The sequence below is a fragment of the Ornithodoros turicata genome, chromosome 10, assembly GCF_037126465.1.
Source record: "Ornithodoros turicata isolate Travis chromosome 10, ASM3712646v1, whole genome shotgun sequence".
NCBI lineage: Eukaryota > Metazoa > Arthropoda > Arachnida > Ixodida > Argasidae > Ornithodoros > Ornithodoros turicata.
This window is the reverse complement of record NC_088210.1, coordinates 16569967-16583936: the sequence shown is the minus strand read 5'-3', so window position 1 is coordinate 16583936 and position 13970 is coordinate 16569967. Positions and strand designations below refer to the sequence as shown.

General features: G+C 47.8%; 1 protein-coding gene and 1 long non-coding RNA gene across 4 annotated transcripts in view; one reads left to right on the top strand and one right to left on the bottom strand.

The window, feature by feature from the left end:
* Positions 1–82, bottom strand: part of LOC135370709 (receptor expression-enhancing protein 5-like) — a 42454-nt gene extending 42372 nt beyond the window's left edge. Inside the window, exon 1 of the mRNA XM_064604510.1 lies at positions 1–82. The gene's annotated coding sequence lies outside the window, so the exon portion shown is untranslated.
* A 1674-nt stretch (positions 83–1756) lies between these two features.
* Positions 1757–11462, top strand: LOC135370702 (uncharacterized). 3 transcript variants are annotated; one of them, XR_010415429.1, is made up of 7 exons: positions 1757–2122; positions 4417–4758; positions 5652–5813; positions 6946–7093; positions 8497–8637; positions 8697–8969; positions 11388–11462. It is a non-coding gene; the product is annotated as an uncharacterized LOC135370702 (long non-coding RNA). The 3 variants fall into 3 exon arrangements; XR_010415430.1 differs by having other exon boundaries at positions 1757–2138; XR_010415428.1 differs by lacking the exon at positions 1757–2122 and having other exon boundaries at positions 3652–4758.
* Positions 11463–13970: the final 2508 nt, after the last annotated feature.

Here is a 13970-nt window from a genome sequence, read left to right as displayed (position 1 = left end):
TTGGTCCCAAGTAGAAGCGAGAGTATAGCCAGTATGAATTAGCCTCGGCGCGTCTTCTGTGATTGATGTGCCTCCAGTTTACTCTGATGCATTTTTCGCAGACTCGCGTTTCGGCAACACGGATGTCCGACGTCTACCTGTAAGAGGACGTATAGCGTTCACGAAATCCGCGGCGACTACAATGCTACACTCTAAGAAAAAAAAGGAGTAAAACGGGGAGTAACTGCAGCTTCTACTCCCCTAGTCTGCAATTACTCCCCATTTTAGTCCCCTAACCCAACATTTAGTCCCGACGTTTACTCCCCAGGACTGCAAATTGTCACTAAACTTCGCCAATGGTCTCCTGAATGCAAAAGTCTACGTAAATATGTGCCCTTGGTCAATTTCAACGACATAAGGCTGTATAACTCACACAACGTAGCAATTTTCCAGCCACACAGAGTAAGAAACAGTTAGCGCATCTTTCTTCGCAAATTGTGCCCTAGTATGGCGCAAGATTTTATATCACTCGATATATCACGGTTGACGGTTTGCTTCAAAGTATCTTCATGCATGCGCACCAATTATGTACCTGGGACTCTTACAACAGCGCGTGAAATGCGGTCTTCACTCTGTGACATTCATTTACTCCCGTGCATTTACTCCCGAAAGGGACTATATTTTGTGGCAATGCAATTACTCCCCAAAAGGAGTAAAACTACTCCTTTTTTTCTTAGAGTGTACGCTGCGCTGCACGACACTTCCAGATTGTACGGGGGACTCCGATGCAGCCCCGCTACTTGCTAACCGATAACCACAGAAATGTATATACCACATGTCGGAGACGACAGCGTGCCACTCAGGCGAACGCAATGCATTCTGGGCAGGTCCTGGTCGCGCACCATTGCAAACGTCAGCATACAGGTTAACATAAAAATGGCGGCGGCAATGACCAGCAAGCAAGGCGCTTGTAAAAAAATAAATAAATGAATAAATAAATAAATAAAACTGGTCGTACTTTCAACCTTTACTGTGCAAATGAAGAGGCACAAATTAAGTAGACAAACATATCCTAACCCAAGCAGCACAATGTACTGAAAAGTCGAGTGCAATGGGGGTGGACGGTATGTGTCTTACCAATATGTTCCTTACATTCACAGGTATGTTCAGGGCTTCCACCTACCCGTCCACCCCCATTGCACTCGACTTTCATTGTGCTGCTTGAGTTAGGATATATTTGTCTATTTAATGTGTGCCTCTTCATCTGCACAGTAAAGGTTGAAACTTGAAAGTGCGACCAGTTTTATTTATTTATTAATTTTTTTAACATACCTGTGCCTTGAACATGCCTGTGAAAGTAAGGAACACCATTGGTAAGACACATACCGTCCACCACCATTGCACTCGACTGTCAGTACATTGTGCTGCTTGGGAAGGTGAACGGATGAACCCTCGTGGCAAACACGCAAAAATTTCCGTGATAACGCGATCCGCTATCACCCAAACCTTTGCCGATAAGAGTTTCCTGGTGTTTCGATGATAGAGCAGTTGGAGAGCTGATACATCGGTCCCTTTGCTTGTTTATATGGGAGGTCTAGGAACCATTTGCCTGTCGTAAAGTACAGCGTGCACTCGCACGATGCTATATGTGTAGCTGAGGGTCTTCTTATCGGCAGACGTATTTGGTTTGGGTGATAGTGGGTCGCGTTATCACGGGCATTTTTCTTGTTTGGTTCAGCTTGCGTTTGTTTGTCTAGTTCATTCGCGTGTCTTCATCTGCACAGTAAAGGTTGAAAGTGCGACCCGTCCCGTTACCGTCCTTCGTTCCTTCGTCGTGGCGTTTTGTCAGCAAAACATATACATATTACTCTCCTCTCCGATGTCTAAACGCGAAAACAGCCTGACATGTCACAGTGACAGCGTCGGTCATAATTTGCGAGCGTAGTTACAACTATATATAGCCCTGACCAGTCTCCCTTGGATCCAAAGCAAAGAATGTGTGAGGAAGAAGAAGAAGAAAGTTCAGTCACAACGTGCTCACGTGAAGTCGTCACGTGCTACCGTCCAGTGTGACTTGCTGGATTCATTACCCAGGATGGTAAAGTCTGAATGCTACTGTGGAAGCTAACCGTGAAGTCCAAAGGTAAGCTAAACTTAAGGTAAGCTTACTTCTCTTTCTACAACTCAGTTCGGTTATTTTCCATCACGCGCAAGAATTCGCTCAATTCTAAGCAATTCCTTTTAGTAAACGCGGCAGATCGTCTTGTAAACCGGCGGTAACTTTTTTTTTTTTTTACATGTTTGACGCAACATTCGACGTTTTCGTTTCTTTCTCTTCTTTCATGTAACAATGTTTATTTTCTTCCCTTTAACAATCCCAGTGGTCTAGGTACAGAACGAACTCCGTAATTTCTTATGTGCTACACTCTTAAAAATGAACTTCACCGCATACGACGCTCCTAGCCAACCATCACCTCCAATGATATCGTTATCTGCACTGATTTGTTGAAAACGACATCGACGTAATTGTCAATATTCTGTCGGCGAATTAATCTAAATCTAATTGTAAATCTAGATACAATACGATATAATCATCCCGTCGAATACATGTTTGGTTGCAAGAGTGGGAAGGCAATTTGTGGAAAGTGCGGGACGTACGCCTTCTCTCTCTCTCTCTCTCTTGTGACAATTACGTACTGCGTAAATGTAACAAATAAGGTGTAGATCTCCCGTTTTCAACAAATAGGGGGAGCGAACGATGCCATTCGGGATGATGATTGGCTAGAAAAGCGTGCTATGCCTTTCGGTTGGTGAAGTTCTGGTGGCTCGCGTCGAAGTTAACATGAGAAGTCAAACAGCGGTGCACTCTAAACACCGAACTTCACCGCATAGCACGTAGAGCACGAATCATTGTCGCGAACGAAATGGTTATCGCTTTTGATTCGAGGAGATGGGGAGGCGTACGCCTTTTTGTGACAATTATCATAAATCCAAATTGTCACAAAAAGGCATACTCCCCCTCTCTCTCCTCGAATCAGAAGTGATAACCCTATCATTCGTGGCAATGGTTGGCGCACAGCGTGCTATGCGGTGAAGCTCTGTTTTTAGAGTGTACACTCTTAAAAATGAACTTCACCGCATAGCACGCTCCTAGCCAACCATTATCTCGAATGATATCGTTATCTGCCCTGATTTGTTGAAAACAGGGGGCGTACGCTTTTCTGTGACAATTATGAACAGCATAAGTGTCACAGAAATGGCGTACGCCTACCGTTTTCAACAAATCAGGGCAGATAACGATATCATTCGAGATAATGGTTGGCTAGGAGCGTGCTATGCGGTGAAACTCATTTTTAAGAGTGTAAGAGAGCCACCCTAGCAGCGCATATGACTCTGCCAAATGAAAGCATGCAGTGCCATATACAGCACTCTTACAAATGAACTTCACCCCACAGCACGCTCTTTACCAACCATCATCTCCAATGATATCGTTACCTGACATGATCTGTTGAAAACCGGAGGCGTACGCCTTTTTTTGTGTGTGTGTGTGTGTGTGCGACACTTATGCTGGTCATAATTGTCACAGAAAAGGCGTACGCCTCCCGTTTTCAACAAATCAGGGGGTTTAATCGCTTGCACGCGTTCTGAGCTAACGAGGAGGGGGGGGGGGGGGCACTAGTCGAGAAGGGCACGCGATAAAACACGTGCATACCGCTCTGCGCACGATAGTGAAGGGCGTGCCATACGTCACGAGCAATGTGTCACGTGCTCATCTTTTTGAATTTCCCGCCACTCGTTCGCTTGTAACGACCGTAAAGACGATGAAGCGATTACGGCCCCGGGTCATTCGAGATGATGGTTGGTTAAGAGCGTGCTATGCGGTGAAGTTCATTTTTAAGAGTGAGGGTGTTGCACGTAAAGTGATAAAAACTTTGTATTGTAAGAGACTTTGTAAGAGTATTGTGGGACTTTCATCAAATACCATCTGGAAACTTTTGACGCCATTTAGGAAGGCTTTGGACAATTTTTAATTGAAGGAATTTTTTTTTTCAATCTAACTTTGAAGTCAACCTCACTTTTGTTTATCTATATGTAGAATTCCTACTCCTGGTGCGGCAAAAAAAAGTTTTTCTTCACGCCAAGCCCCACAGAGCGTTATCTTTCGCTATTTCTATCCGTTCCCGAAAACCGCGCCTCTATGCGAGTGGCGGATACAAAGTGGTGGGGGCGATCGCCCCCCAAAACGTCAGTTTATACATTGGATTTCCCACTCCCCGTCCCCCACTATGCGCTCCGAGAAAGAAACCGCCCCCCCCCCCCCCCCAAACCAAGGGTCTGGATCCGCCCCTGCCTCTATGACAAAAATAACCCTCAAGCTTCCGTCGTCGTGGAACGCCGTTCTCATTCCGACTGCTCTTTCTGGCTGTTCTCTTTCAGCTCTCGTGACGTATGCCGTGAACATATCTGTAAAACAATGCGTCAGTTCTCCAAATTACGTCTGCGCTGCAGCAGACAAGACCTTTCCATTGAGAGTGCTCCAGTACACCGGAGGCGAGTGGAAGAATGGCCTGCATAGTGCGCAGTAAGACATCGCTAGTAAGACGGAAATACTATGCCGTTTGCAATTTTATGTTTGCGAGTGTCGAGGAGAACATGGGCACCTGTACTCTGAGCAGACTTTACGGAGGACTGCGTCGCAGAATCAAATATCAAGGAAGAAACCTTCACGTTGCCCGGCCAAGATGTCGTCCACGGATTCTATAAATGTGCGTCAGCGAGGTAAGGCTTATGCTTAGTACAGCTTGACTGAATCGTGAAGTTTTTCGGACACCATTAATGTTTCAGCAGCCTTTAATATAGTCATAGTTCTCGTAACACCAAAGGCACATTGCCTTGAGATGATGCCTTGTTTGTATCGTAGGACAAAGTGCTGATTCTAAGGTTTAAGAGGAGTCTCCTACGTTTCCTAAGCAGAAAGCGGTAATTCGTTTATTCCGAACGGTGGGACGCGTGACGTCATGGACCTCCCATGTCATATGACATCGACGTAAATGTCAGCATCCGCATGCAGAGGAACATGGTGGAGACTCGATACATTCAAACCTATACTATATACATGAAGGTGTTCAGCGTCCGAAGTTGCCGCATTAAGCGCACAAACTTATCTGTACTTCGGGAGTCACTCAACTTCTACAGGTAAACTCCGCCCATAATTCTGAAAACGTCTGATTGGCTTAGGCAGGCGCATGACTAATCCGAGTCGCAACATAGTGCGTGCGCACGCTCCTAACTGTTGCTGGTGCACTGATCATGTGAAAACGCCCGTCGGAAACGAGATACTTTTTATTTCAACGCTCATTTAACGCATAAACTATTCGCGTTAGCAAAACATACAACCAAACAAATGGAGTTCCACGTCTGCCTCGCGTCCACAGCCTTCTCGCGTGCCCCGCGCTTAATGTACGGACTACATTCTTCGCTGGTGGAAATATACCTCTGTGACTGTCGCTCTTATAGTGTCTCTGAGTAAATTATTCATAGTAAAGTATTGCAAGTAAAAGTAATGTTGTGAATGTCTTTTATTAGCCGTAGGCTTGAAAAGGCAATCAATTAAACAAACAAATTAGGCCGTACTGAAAGAGTTCAGAGTGACAACTTTCACTCTCTTCTAGGTTGGGACACCTGAATTCTTTTCGCCGCAGTGGACACTACGGCGGCTATCCCTGTCATCTGTATAGCGATCATGGACTACACCAGTTTGATCACGTCCATTGCATTGAACTAGAAAGTATAGCCAGGGAAATCGTATCTATGGAGTACTATACTTGGCCGAGGCAAGTACATCCATTATTGGACATTTTGCGCCTCGTAATGGGAATTGTGCCTGTTACTGGATTGAGTGAAACCGTGAAAAAACGAAACGGCTATTTCTAAGACAGTGGGACCGCGTGGGGATTATTTTGACTCTGTAACCGGCAGCGCTTCTGCAGATGCTTATATATCAAGAACGATTTCAGCGAGGACGAGAAAAAAATGTCTGCATGTTGTCTTTGGCTCAAGATAAGAGTACGGTGAGCATATTTTGTCCATGGGAAGTCCCCGTGTCCTACACACTAAAGACGGAACTTCACCGCATTACACTTTACGTACATGCAAGGTGTTACAGAAAAAGTCTTACTCCTCTTGTCTCCACCAATCGGAGGACTGACTGTTTCAATAAATTAGGGAAAAGAACGAGGCCATTAGGGACGACCGCTGGCTGGGAGCCGTGTGATGCGGTGTTTTTAATTCCCGTTTCACAAGGGCAGTCTTCAATGATGATTGAAACCAATGACCATTGAACGTGCACGTAGCGCCATGTACAGTGTGACGTGTCAGCTTGCCAAACTGCATTGGATCCAATGCTCCCCGACAGGTTGACACGTTACGCGCATGTTCAGTGGCCATTGGTTTCAAACTTTCAATGACCATTGAAGACTGCCCTGTGACAGGGATACAAGACTCCTCATGCAGTTAGCTTAACTGTCACAAAAAGGCGTCTTCCTCGCGCTTTCCACAAATGTGTATGATAACTAGACAGCTGATTTTTTGGCACTAACAAGGGGTGCTGCTGACCGCATAGCACGCTGTATGCCAATCATCATCCCGGATGATATCGCTCTGTGTCCCGATTAGCTGACAAAGATTGGCCCACACCTTTTAAGAATCAACTTTCCTTCAAATTCGAAGATAAAGCGATATGATTCTGCAGGTTGGTCGGCCTAGAGAGTTTTATGCGCAGCGGTTACTCTTTATCGTCTCACGCGCTTCTGGTTTTACAGTGTACGCGAAATCCGTAAGTGATGAGATAAGCCTGGATCCGTTTGCTGAAACAGATGATGATCCGCTTTGCTGCTGACTCGTCATAAAGATTGTGAGCCGCGTGACAGAAATGCCGTCGTACTCAGTGTCTGTACTCCCACGTAGGTTCGTCGTTGGCACCCCATCATACGTCACCTGTATGTAAAGGCCTATGGTTCCGAAGACGACCGCTGGTTGGTGCACATACGCGATCTACCGTATACCTTCGGAGGTTCGAGTACATCTACAGGCTCTTACAGGAAGATTATAATGCGTGAGTTGACGTATAGACTGCGTTACCGGCGGAGCACGCCCTTCATGCCAATGAGCGAATGATTTGCGCTTCTGAATCGAAGAGAGGGTGGCGAACACCTTTTTTTGTGTGTGTGTGTATCAATTTGGATATATACTGGAAACTGACACAAAAAGGCGTACACTCCCCTTTGGACGGATCAGGGGGCTTAATCGCTTCATCGTCGTTACGGTCGTTACTAGCTAACGAGTGGCGGGAAATTCGAAAAGGCGGGCGGGAAATTTAAAAAGATGGGCACGTGATAAAACACGTACATGGCGCTCTTCGCGCGATACGTGAAGGCCGTGGTACACGTCACGCGCAATGTGTCACGTGCCCACCTTTTTGAATTTCCAGCCGCTCGTTAGCTTGTAACGACCGTAACGACGATGAAGCGATTAAGCCCCCAGAAGCGATAACCCGATGTGTTTGTAGAATGATACCGTTATCACTCCTGGCTTGTGGAAATCGCCGCGCGTACGGCTTTGCGGGATACGTAGCATAATTGCATAAATGTCACTAAAAAGACGTACGCCTCCCGCTTTCAAGAAATCAGGGGGAACAACGATGTCATTCGCGGGGACGGATAGCTGGGAGCGTGTGATGAAGTGAAGTTTTTAATACCCTGTCACACGGGGCAGTCTTCAATTGTGATTGAAATCCGTGGCCATTGAACATGCGCGTAGCGCCACCTAGGGTGTGACGTGTTAACTTGTCAAACCGCTTTGGATCCGACCGGTTGATATATTGCACGCTAGGTGACGTTGCGGAAATGCTCAATGGCTGTGTTACAGGGACATGAGTGCTTATGCAGAATGAAAAGGAATGTAGTTCGTGAGCTACATACGCCGTTGGAGATTAGGAAACTCGGTAGCGCTCCAGGAGGAATTCTGCGGCGCCACCATGCGCCATCAGTAGAGGAACGCACTTCCTGCCGCAGTGTGGTATCATGCGGCTGGTCCTAACAGCCATCATGGAAGCAGAGTGTGTATGATGAATTACATTATCCGGCGCAGGAGGGGGCGTGACCTCTCTGTGTCCAGCCATCCTCCTTGAGGCGCAGTAATATTTTGAGAACTGACGGACTAGATTCCTCTTCCTTCTCAAGTTGAACACGGCTACAGCTTAATCGTCACGAAAAGGCGTGTGCCCGGCGCTATGCACAAACCAGGAGTGACAACGGCAGCCTTAGCGGTAGCGGTTAGCCTTGATCGCGTCGTGCGCTGCTGCTTTTTAGACTGCACACGAAATCCGAAAGTGATGAGAAAAGCCTGGATCCGTTTGCTGAAACAGATGATGATCCGTTTTACTGCTGACTCGTAATAAAGATTGTGAGCTGCATCAAAGAAATATCGACGGTACTCAGTGTCTGTACTCCCATGTAGGCTCGTTGGCACATCATCATTACGTCTCCTGTACGCAAAGGACCTACAGTTCTGACGACGTTCACGACCGCTGGTTGATGCACATGGGATCCATCGTACCTTTATGTACACCTACAGGCTCTTACAGGACGATTACAACCCGTAAGTTGCACCCGTAAAAAATGCACTGCGTACTAATCAGGATAGTGCTGTATGTGTAGGTTACTATGGAGTTACTATGGAGACGTGCCACTATGTAGTTACTATGGAGTTACTATGGAGACGTGCCACAGTGAACTACGTGGGCTGGAAAGTGGTGATGCATTTTGGCGTTGATGACCTTTCGGCACGTGTTTGAAGACCTCTAGAAGATAGTCTTCGGCTATCATCAATCCGACACGGCATCCGACACCTGTGCCGAGCTCATGGTTCTCCTCCAGCCCGTTCAAAGCGATCACCTCGCATACAATCCGCTGTACGATAAACTTCCTGCAGTAAGTATACGTGCTTTCACAGCTTCTATAGGAGATCCCCATGAGGTTGTCAGAAGTATGGAATGCTCCCCAACAACACCGAATATCCTCTGGACGTACGAATAATGTCCAACGATTTCGTACGTCTGATGGATATCCCTCAGATATCCACCGGACGTACGAATTCGTTAGTGTAGCGTGAAGTAAAGGACATCCAGCCACGTTGCAGTTTAGAACGTTAATGCTTTATTCATCCCCACGAGCTCCTACACCTCGTCAACGTCGTCGTCCTTTCCCCCCTAGTAGCGGAGCTAACACTACAACTTCCTTTCTTTTTTTTTTCAAACCTCAAACAAGTAGTGAAATACAAAAATGAAAACAGGCTATACTGGGTAACCATATCTGTTCGGAGGCTTGGATACCCTTCCATATCGAGATGTTGTCAGGGACGGTTGTCCGTAAGCCTGGGCATCTACCCTCGGGCCAGGATCATCTTTGGACCGTTGGTCGACCTCACCTTCCAAGTCTTCTCTGGCAGTCCCCACAGGAATCGGTGTTTCGGGAACCTCAATGTCCAGCGTAGAATCTTGTTGTGAGAGCCCCTCTCCTGAAGGGGCGTTAGCCCTGCGGATCAGATGTCTGCGGTTTCGAAGTAGCAGACCCTTGTTAGTCTGCACCCAATAGGACCGCGGAGCGCGATCGATATCCACGACAGTTCCTTGTATTTTCAGCTGTGGTAGCCAGGCGGATTCCCCCTTCTGAAGAGGCGGCAAAGTATGAGCGCGATGTCTCCGGTCAAAGTTCGTCTTCTGTTTCTTCTTTTCGTAGGTGTCTCGGTCTTTCCACCCATAGTGCTGAGAATCAGGCTTCAGCTGTTGAGGAAGAAGTGGTACCCTGCTCCTCAAGCGTCGTCCCATCAGAAGCTGTGTTGGGCTTTCCCCAGAAGGTCCGGGTGTATTCCTGTAATTGAGCAACGCGAGATAGGGGTCCTCGGACATTTGAATGAGGCGTTTGACAGTCCTGACAGTTCTTTCCGCTTGTCCATTAGATTGTGGGAAATAGGGACTAGATGTGGTGTGCTTAAATTCATAATATCGTCCAAAGTTCCTGAATTCTTCACTTGCAAACTGAGGACCGTTGTCCGTTACCACTTCTCGGGGAATGCCGTGCCTCGCGAAGATGCTTTTTAAGCGTAAAATGACAGCTCGTGAAGACCAATCATTCGACAGAGGTAGCACTTCTGGGTATCTGGACCGATAGTCCACTGCCAGGACGTATTCGATTCCCCCTAGGTGAAATAGATCCACTCCGACCTTTTCCCATGGGAGGGGAGGTGTCTCCGTTGGGATCATGGGTTCTGACGGCTGAAGTCTGTACTCCTCGCAGACGGAACAGGCTCTAACAAGGTCCGCCAGCTCCTTGCTGATACCCGGCCACCAGATAGACTCCTTCGCTTTCTGTCTGCATCTAACAATTCCTTGGTGTCCCTCGTGTATGCGACCCAGAATTTCTTCTCGCAGAGACATGGGAATTACGATACGCTGGCCGCACAGTAGGACGTCTTCACACACTGAGAGTTTTGCCATTTGTTCGTAATAAGGACGTAGTGCCTGGTTAATTCGCCCTTTGGGGGGCCATCCCGTTTTGCAATACTCTCTTAGTGTGCTGCACACTTCATCTTTTTTCTGAAATTCCCGGATATGGTCTAGCAATTTGTCGGAGTCCGGGATCGCCTCGATTCCTCCACGTACGAATGCCGAAACTTCATCGGCAGTAGGGGATGACGTGGTGTCCTTCAGCGGAGAACGCGAAAGACATTATTCGTACATCATATTCGCTGTTGTTGGGGCTGGTCTGAGTCTCTTTCTGTGTGTGCACCTTTGTCATCTCTGCATCATGACACGTGCGCATGTGTCACGACGGCGCCGTTTTCAGCATCCAGACAAAGGCCTGCTTACGCATGGCTTTATGTCATTCCGCGTGGTAGCATGGAGAAAATCCTATCCTATGGACCTTGTTCGAACACAATGTTCCGCGTAGTGATTCCTCGTATAATACTCGATGGATGTGTCTCAGCCCTCGCCCACATCGTTGCTCATTCTCTTTATAACTGTTTCTGTGTCTGTCAACTTTATTTTAATTATACATAGTCGCGTTCAACTTAAGAAGAAAAAATGTCAACTACATATGCCGTTGGAGATAAGGAGAAGCAATAGCGCGCCAGGAGCAATACTGCAGCAGGGAGGGTGGCATCCAATCCTCGGCGCAGTAATATTTTGAGAGCTGACGGACTAGGTTTTTTTCCTTCTTAAGTTGAACACGACTATGCCAAGAAACGGCATATTTAATTGTGGTGACTTTGCGATCAACGTGAAAGAATGCTCAATTATCGTTCTTCTCATTGTCTCCTCTTCTTTTTTTTTTTTTTTCGTCTTTCAGAACCGTTCATCACGGCCAGTACAAAACATATGTAACATGTAAATAAACGTCAATAAACATGATTACCACGCGGCATTATTCGCATGGGACATGTTGCCTGAAATCAGCCGCTATCGGCGCAACCAGCTTACTTTTGTGCATTTGTGGTGCGCGGCAGACACACGTTACGTTTCGGCGTCGCATTCACGAAATGCGCAGCGACTGTATTGCTACACTATTCGCTGCACAACACTCCCAGACTGTGCCAGGGACTTCTACGCAGCCCGGACGATTGTGAACCAAGTGAACGCAATGCATTCTGGGTATATAGGTCCTGGTTAGACGTTGGCACGTGACCATAAAAATTGCTGCACTCATGATGCCATTTCTGTTTGGGATGCGTCGTTTTGTAATTTCTTTCGACCTCGGTAATTAGTTCGATCCTACGTATAGCTTTGCAAATGAGGTCTTGTACAGCTGACCACCTCTACAGGTCTTTACATCGGCAACAAATCTCTGAAGGGAGCTTTCCACCGAGGAGTACTCCTTAAAAAGTGGTTTAGGAGCTACGGTAACGATCTGTCACATATATGTTAGGTCGTAACTTTGCCCCTTTAGGGTGTAATGTTCTGCCCTATACACGGTTAGGGTGTTTAGGGTATAAACGCCTTGGCGAGGGGCGCACGAAAAATACTGTGCCCCCTTCGAGGCATAGCAATCTTGCACCTTCCTGAGGGTATGCCGAAACACTGTTCGTTCACTGTTTCGGAGGGGTGGAAGGGTGCGCTGTTAGCGGCACACAGAGGTAGCTACCCTCCGAGGCACACCCAAGCGGCACCGGAACTACCACTGTGTGTCGCTAACAGCGCACCCCTCCGAAACAGTGAACTCACCCGCTTCCGGCAGCCGCTAGGGTGTCGCACCGAAGAAAAAGTACGTCGCTCGGGTGTTCCGTAAACTTTTGTCCCAACCTGTACCTATGGAGGTAGCCCCCTTTGCACAGAGTCCTACGTGCAATGTAACAATACTCCCTATGGGGGGAGTTCGCAATTGGTATGCCATATACGAATTGCGAACACTCCAAAGACGGGAGAGTCGCTGCGGAGGAGAGTACAATCCTAGTGAGATATGGCACGAACATCACCCTGAACATGGCGGAAAGGACCAGAAGACGTCAGCCAGCGGCGAGAGCACTCCACGAGGCCGCATAATGCTTCTTCACGGATGGCGTGGGTACAAAATCCTGCCCTGGCAGCCTGAAGTCTGGGCCACCCGAAGGCTTGCCTTCCACGTTGGATCCAAATTTGGAAGTTTCTCTCCGTAGTTAATAAAACCAACTGTTTACGCTGAGCGCGCGGAATGGCCAACGGTTCTAAGAACCGCACGGTAGCCTATAGGCGAGTGTCGAGAGCTGAAATACTTGCGCCACGGCAAAAGAGGAACGTGGCTACGGCTGAAACAGGGTTGCAATTGCACAAGGTGTTGGCATTTGCTACAAAAGAGCGGCTCTTACGGAACACAAACATTCATGAATGCTTGAGCCTCATTCACGCGAAACCCATCTTCACATGTGTGGTCGCGTATAGATTTCGTTATTTAGTAACAGAAAATAAACGGCCATAAATCAGTCCTCGGGGTAAAATGCTATTGCGTTAGCTACTGTGTCTTTTACAGAAGTTTGTCTTAAACTGCACAAGTTGGGCACTTTTTTGGAAGTGTCCGTTGTCATTGTCAACCGAAAGGGTGCGCTGCGGTCGAAGGGGTAACGAGCGACGACGTCCTATATGCAACCTTCGTACAAGGGGGCGGTGCCATCAAAGACGGCGGTTGCCAACTTTGAGACCCTTCTTGTAAAAAGTGTAGAGCGGTGTTTCTCAACCGGGTTTCTGTGGCACCTGTCGAAGGGTTCCGCGAGCAGGACACTGTTCAGTAGAGATGAGTGCGGGTATGAAAATTCGCACCCGCGGGCGCACGGCCCGCATCCGCACCCGCAACAATGTCATTGGTGCAATCTGCACACGCACATCCCGACGCGTACCCGCATACCCGCAGACATACCCACAGCCTAACGCGTACGCAGGTTTCAGTTATGCTACATGATCGTCACAGCACGAAATGGTTTATTGATGCTGAGGACACTGTCCGTTAGCGAGCCACTTTCCCAACGCGCCAGACGCTGTGGCGACTGCTGACATGGTTGCCAGCTTCCTAACGCGAACCGTACCAGCCGTGGTGCCGAAAGGTAGCCAAAATTAGCCCCATTCGGCGGTGCCGGTAAATGACAAAGCTGTCATCATCTCACACACCACGGGAGGTCTGGATACGGGGGAAAGCGAAAACGTCTTGGAAAGTATTTTGAGCCAAATATTCGCAATGAATCGGGTCGTGCACCAAAAGCCTGCTGGCTGGGCTGGTTTGGCGCCTGCGGGCATTGCGGATATACCCGCGTAATCCGCGGAGGCAGTGCGGGGGCCACCCGCGCCTTACCCGCAACCCGCGATGACACGGTACATGGATAGTGCTCGATATTTGATCATTGTGGTTGGCATCGAGATCGCAAGATTGGCAATAGCAAGCATATAGTTAAGACTAGTCCTCAAATTC